This window comes from Vulpes vulpes, chromosome 16 (assembly GCF_048418805.1).
Source record: "Vulpes vulpes isolate BD-2025 chromosome 16, VulVul3, whole genome shotgun sequence".
In the NCBI taxonomy this organism is placed as follows: domain Eukaryota; kingdom Metazoa; phylum Chordata; class Mammalia; order Carnivora; family Canidae; genus Vulpes; species Vulpes vulpes.
The window spans coordinates 23,308,743-23,315,381 of record NC_132795.1 but is presented as its reverse complement, the minus strand read 5'-3'; positions in this window follow the sequence as shown (position 1 = coordinate 23,315,381).

Here is a 6,639-nt window from a genome sequence, read left to right as displayed (position 1 = left end):
TCATGTAGTTTACTGCTATTCTTCAGATTTTTCAGGAAAGCCTCTCTTTTTAAGTTGCCTAAATGATCTTATAGGACCATTTCCTCTTATCATAGTTTAACTTGTATTTGTGAAATATCATTAATACTTTCCATAAGACTTCATGTTCCAAGAGGGGCAGGGAGGATGTCTGTTTTGACCTCACATTGTATCTCCAACATAGTACTTGAAATGAGTCCTTTACAAAGTCGGAGAGGGAAATGATTAATTCTGCCTGGAGCCAGCAAGAGATGAAATAACCATGAAGCATAACATAGATAGCATATTAGTTTAGCTTGGCAGATTATGATATGCCAGATAAGGAAGGCATTGCAATTGTGGGAGCCACATAAGTAAAAGGATAGAAAAAAGCAAGTACATGGTGTATTCAGAAGTCAGAACATGGCTATAGAGGAGGGAATGAGTAGAGATGAGGTTATAGGGGAAGATTGGGACCAGACTGTTTAGAGCCTTGGGCTTTTAAGGAATTTGGATATTTTCTAGGCAGTGAGGAGCCATTTGAAGACTATTAAGCAGTAGAATAACACAATCCCATCTGTGTTTCTGATATCACTCTGGCAGCAGTGTGGAAGGCAGTGGAACTAAAAATAGGCTTATAAGTAATGTGCTCATTGCTTTTCCCCTATTTGCACAGTAACCCAATTTTTAGCCTTGACATACATCCTGTTTGCACAGGAAAATCCCTATGCCTGAAGAAGTATCTCCTTATACCATCTTGAGGAGAGTTTTGTCATAAATCAAAAGGGCAATGTGGCCATTAGGCACTATATTGTGTCTTATGCTGATAAGTGTTTAATAATGAAGGCATTTAACAAAAATAATTAATACATGGAACTGTAAAATTCAGGCATTGTTCAGACATTTTCAGAAACTGACATTTAAGAAATGGTGCAGAGAAATAGCCGAGGGAATCACTTCTATCCATCTTCTAACAAAAATCCAGGTCAGCAAGAGAAGTTAACCAATTCTAAGAAAGTGATCAGCGTTACCCACATATAACAAATTATAGAAACCCATAATATAACTTGATATCACCAGGCGTCTTGAAAAATGTCCACATTTAGATGTTAGGGACATAGTAATATATACCGAGAACTATTACGTGCCAGATGCTGTTCTAACTTGATTAGCCCATGTCATCTTTACAACTTCATGGGATGCTGTTACCAGCTCTATTTTACATGGGGAAAAAAGGAGAGTCAGCAAGGGTAAGTAACTTGTACAGGGTTTCCTAGGTAGTGAGTGGTGGAGATGGATTCAGGCTAGGGAGTCTCACTCCTTGCCGCTGTGCTCCCCACTTCCTACTCATCATGCAGAGCTGTGCTCAGCTTTGGAAAAGACCCTCTCTCCTCTTTATGGTCATACCGTTACTCACTCTTTACTCTTTTCAACCAAAGAGAAGGCATCAATTTATATCAGTTCCATCTTAGACAGTCTTTCACATAAAATCACACGGAGTTTTGCCTGGTATGATTTTGATGGTGATCACTTAAGAAAAAATTGGTTCAGGCTGGTCCTGTCTCAGGAGGTAAGAAGTATTGGAAATGCAGTCTGTTAGAAAGCTGAGTCACAGGGTTGTAGAGTCCCACAACTCAAACACAGAACCCTAATTGTTTTACCTCTGGTGTATTGTCTTAGAGTTGATTACAACACTTTTTAAAAATTATTTTTTTGGAGGAAGTACACAATTAAGTGACCTTTTCCTAGTACTCTGTTCCTCAAGTTTATGATGTTAAACATACAAGTAACTACATTTCCTTGCTCGTTGCTTTCTCCCATCTTGCAAAAACTCTATAGTAACAGATGTCAGCTAGATTTTATGCAGTTTTCTTTGTTGGTCTTATATTTGGAAACATTTTAATAAAAATCCTGATGACTCTTGTGACTTTGACACAGTAATGTTCAGGGTTATTGTAATAAAGGAAAATCATTTAGAATCCTAAGTGGCATGAGTTATTTTGGTATCACCCATATAAGTTCAAGAATGAGAATATTTGAAACAGTTAAATATTATTAACAATAATTTTAAAACTCATGTGATATGATGATAGCCTCTTGGTTATAATAGCCTCCTAATTTTAGACATGCCTTCATTGACTAAAAGGAATAAATGTAGTCTAAGGAAACAATGAGAGCTATGAAGTATATTGTATTTTTAAGTTATAGAATTCTAGGACATCAGGGACAATGTAGTTCAACTCTCTACCCCTCCTTGACCTCTGTCCTCCTCCACACACAAACACCCCACCTGCGGTCCCATGTAGAGCTACTCCAGGCCTTGTAAACTCAAATGCCTATAGAGATCAGACCATAATGTATATGAATAAACCAAGCCCAGAGATCCCTCTCTCTCTTTCTTAAAACCAGCAGTACTGTCTTCTGTCTTCTATTTTGCTACTTTAAAAACAAAGATTTTATTTATTTATTCATGCAAGACATAGAGAGGCAGAGACATAGGCAGAGGGAGAAGCAGGCTCCCTACAGGGATCCCGATGGGGAACTGGATCCCAGGACTCTGGCATCACTCCCTGAGCCAAAAGCAGATGCTCAGCCACTGAGCCACCCAGGCGCCCCTATTTTTCTACTTTTGATAGAGATGTGGGTACAGGGGAAAGGTTCTCTACTGTGAGGAAAACCACTGTGCAATTAAGGCCATAAAAGGCAGTTGACACTTTGCCTTTAGTTGAGGATCACCGACCTCCATGCTGGAACATTGGGCTCCACGCTGCCCTCTGCTGGCCCTCTTCCTTAGTCAAATCTACTTTTTATGTATTTCATTTTTAATACCAAACTCTTTATCAGTTTTGAGTTGCAAGTAATAGAAAATATAATTAAACTGACTTAAATAACAAAGTACTTACATGGTTTACAAAACCAAGTGTTACATTTTGGAGGTTGATAGAGCTTGAGTGAGACTTGATCATGGCTCTATTACCATGTCTCTATTTTGTTTGGCTCTATACTCCTTGACCTCGACTACATTCTCTTGCTAGTAGTGAAATGGTCACAGCAGCTTTAAGTATCACATAGGTACATCCTACTCTTCAGGATAAGAGGAGCCCTCAGCTGTCGAAGAGAAGTCCTGCACGTTCTGTTCTGCTGGGATCAGTCATTGTGGCCAGAATGATCAGGTTACACTTATGCCCCTTTGGGTCCATCTCTGAAGCTAGGGCTCAGGCCAATCATACCAATCTATGGCTGGTGTTTAACTGGGAAAGAGTAAACATTTGTAGAAGAGCTCTAGGCTTCAAGATTTTCTCAGGTCACAGTGCCAGAGAGAAGAGAAACAAGTCAACAGTTGACTCTACTGCAGATTTGATCTTGTCCTTGATCCAACTACAGTTTGGAAGATCAAGATTGGCAGGACTTATGTCACTTACTCTTGTGGCTAACTGTCAGAAAAGGCTCTGTAATTGATACTTCTTTCCATATCACGTGGATCAGAGAGGGACATTTTCACAGTGAGAAGAGGACAGCTAGTGGGTAAAGACATAGTCTACCATATATTCCAGTTTTCTGCCCTTTGTTTGACAAATTGCTAATGTCTCCCAGATATATTATATCCCCAAGCATTGATTTTAAGACTCATAGTGTGCACTAGTGTGTTTTTAAAACACTGTGAGAACAACACATGGACTTTATGTCTAAGTATATCTGGCAATTAATACTGTTTGGATATATTATATACTACAGGCTTGCTGAGTACAATCCATGAATCATTCTGTAGTGTATATGTTCCGCAACATATGTCCTAATTTTAGTTCTTAGCACAATGTTTCATCCCACCCTTCTTTCCCTCCACAGCATATAAACAAAGAACTTACCAGAGAATCAAGAGACAGAACTGGCCTCTCATTTTATTCTCTTAGGAATTTTTCTTTGCCCAGAATGAAAGGTGAGTACCATTCAGGTTCTGGCCATTGGTTCATGTTAATTCATTCCTAGAGATCTTTACTGAGGGGATTTGTGATTTTTGTAAAGCTCTCCCAGGTAATCCTGATAATTAGCTATTTTTGGAAACCTCTGAAAAAGGATGCACTGTGTTCTCTTCACCAAAATATTTAGAGCCCAGTGCATAGATGACATAGTGTTAGCTTCTTTGGTCTGAGAAGTCAAGGGGTCTTCTATGGAAGACACTTAGAAAAAATCCCTTTTGATGGAGGCCTGTGGTTTTTTTTTTTTTTTTTTTTAGCATCATTATGTGACCATTTTTGCTTCTAATAGAAATGGGTGCCATTGACTGACTAGAGAGCTGGTCTATCCTTCCCTGGCCACAGATTAGACCTGTGTCAAGGAGGAACAGATGTGACTTTGGCAGAATTCCTACAGAACCTTCCTCCTTGTTTAGGATACTCATTTGCTTTTTTTTTTTTTTTTGCTTCTAAAGAAGCCTATTCCACCTCTCTATGCCCAAGCTGATGTAACTGAGTGATAGGCTGTCATAATGGGGTCATAGTTTCTTTTTCATGAAAAGTAATAAAAAAAGGTGATAACAACTCCCATCTCCGTACATGGAATATTGCCCAGGAAGGTTTGTATTCATGTAGGCTCAGCTACGAGTTGTAGGCAGTTCTTTTGCCCTATGTTCCCCCAAATTAATTGATAAGTGCTAAAGTTCAAGATTCTGGGTAGAGTCAGTCTACATCAACACTGTCCAGGGGATCCCTGGGTGGCGCAGTGGTTTGGCGCCTGCCTTTGGCCCCAGGGCGCGATCCTGGAGACCCGGGATCGAATCCCACGTCAGGCTCCCGGTGCATGGAGCCTGCTTCTCCCTCCGCCTGTGTCTCTGCCTCTCTCTCTCTCTCTGTGACTATCATAAATAAATAAAAATTAAAAAAAAAAAACACTGTCCAACAGAGATATAATGCAGTCAGCCAGAGATATAATCAATAGAGATATAATGTCAGCCACAGTAATTTTAAATTTTCTTTTTTTTTTTTTTAAAGATTTTATTTATTTATTCATGAGAGAGACACACAGAGAGAGGCAGAGACACAGGCAGAGGGAGAAGCAGGCTCCATGCAGGGAACCTGACGTGGGACTCGATCCGGGGTCCCCAGGATCACACCCTAGGCGGAAGGAGGCGCTAAACCGCTGAGCCACCCGAGCTGCCCAATTTTAAATTTTCTAATAACATTAAAAAAAAATAAACATTACTTGGCATTGGATTAGATAGGGATTAAAGGGAAAGTGTAATCTTTTGATCTTTTTCATGATTACTTGCAATTTTTGCTTTACTCTGATGAAATAAAGAAAAAAATATACAGAAAAGGTCTGGTCTGGAGAAGGAGGCAAATCTTAGTCTGGCAGATGCTAAGACAGAGCTCTGGTACCCCCTGGTACCACAGACAGAAGGGAAAAACTGCTGAGGGGAACAGACTGTATTTTGTTTCTATAGCTTGCAGTGAAGGCTGCTGTAGGATGATTCACTAGTGAATTGGAAGTATAGTGGGAAGAAATAAGTTACACAGATCTGAAAGTTAAGATCCACAAATATTTGTTGTATAAAACTGAGCTGTAGGAGATTAAATAATATTTGGAATATTGCATATTTGTATTATTAGGGCATGGTCAGATAAAAATACTTGTTTTCAACTCAAAGTGACATTAAAGATTATTTTTTAAGGATCTAAGTGTACACACACACAAGGAGAAGCAGCATTCCTGCACAGTTAAGCGTAACAGTAACAATCTCTTTGGTATGATCTTATACCTGTCATACTTTCTTGGGTGCTAAATTGAATGCGTAGGTTTGTATGGATTAGTATATTCAACAAAAGTTTGCATTTAGTTTGAATTCAACCTCAATTAAAAATGAAGTATTGAGCACAATACTAATTCAAACATCTAGAAATTGCAATAAACTTCATTTAGGCACTATTGGCTATATTTCTCTGTCATTGAAAGTGAACATTACACAGTGTACCTTTACTTCGATGAAAGGAGATTTGGCAAAAAATATTAGGTATCTCTTAAATTAAAAATCTCCAAAAAATATCTTCCTGTTCAGGGGAAATATGAAAATGGATTAGGTTCAAAATGTTTTGGTAAAGGTAGTACAGGAAAAAAGGAAATCAAATGTTAAGACTTAGTATGATTAATTTTCTCACACCTCTTTTGGTTGCTATCTTATAGGATTGTGTACTCCAGAGGATTGGGAGAAATAATAAAGGTAAGGAAATGGTATATCATTACTTTGGATTTTTACAAATGTGTTCAATGATTAGCATGCTAGCTGATGTGAAGACATTTTTCTTTAAATAAATGCACATATGGTACTAAATACCATCTTCTTTTGATAGATATAATTCATCTGCTCAGTTAGTAAACAGGTGCAGACACTTGGAGGTACCATTCCATTTCTGCTCTTTTCTTCTTCAACGCCTACACTTGCTGTGACTGAGGTATCAAAGGTAGATGCTCCTTTCTTATTTCCCATCCCGAACTCTGGTGTATGTATGTATATAATACACAGCATTTGCTTTTATTATGTGGAAATATTTCATTTATTCTTCTCATTCAGAATATTTACTGAGCACCCACTATGGATCAGGAACCAGCTAGGTGCTAGAAGATACAAAGGTGAATAAGATAAATCCT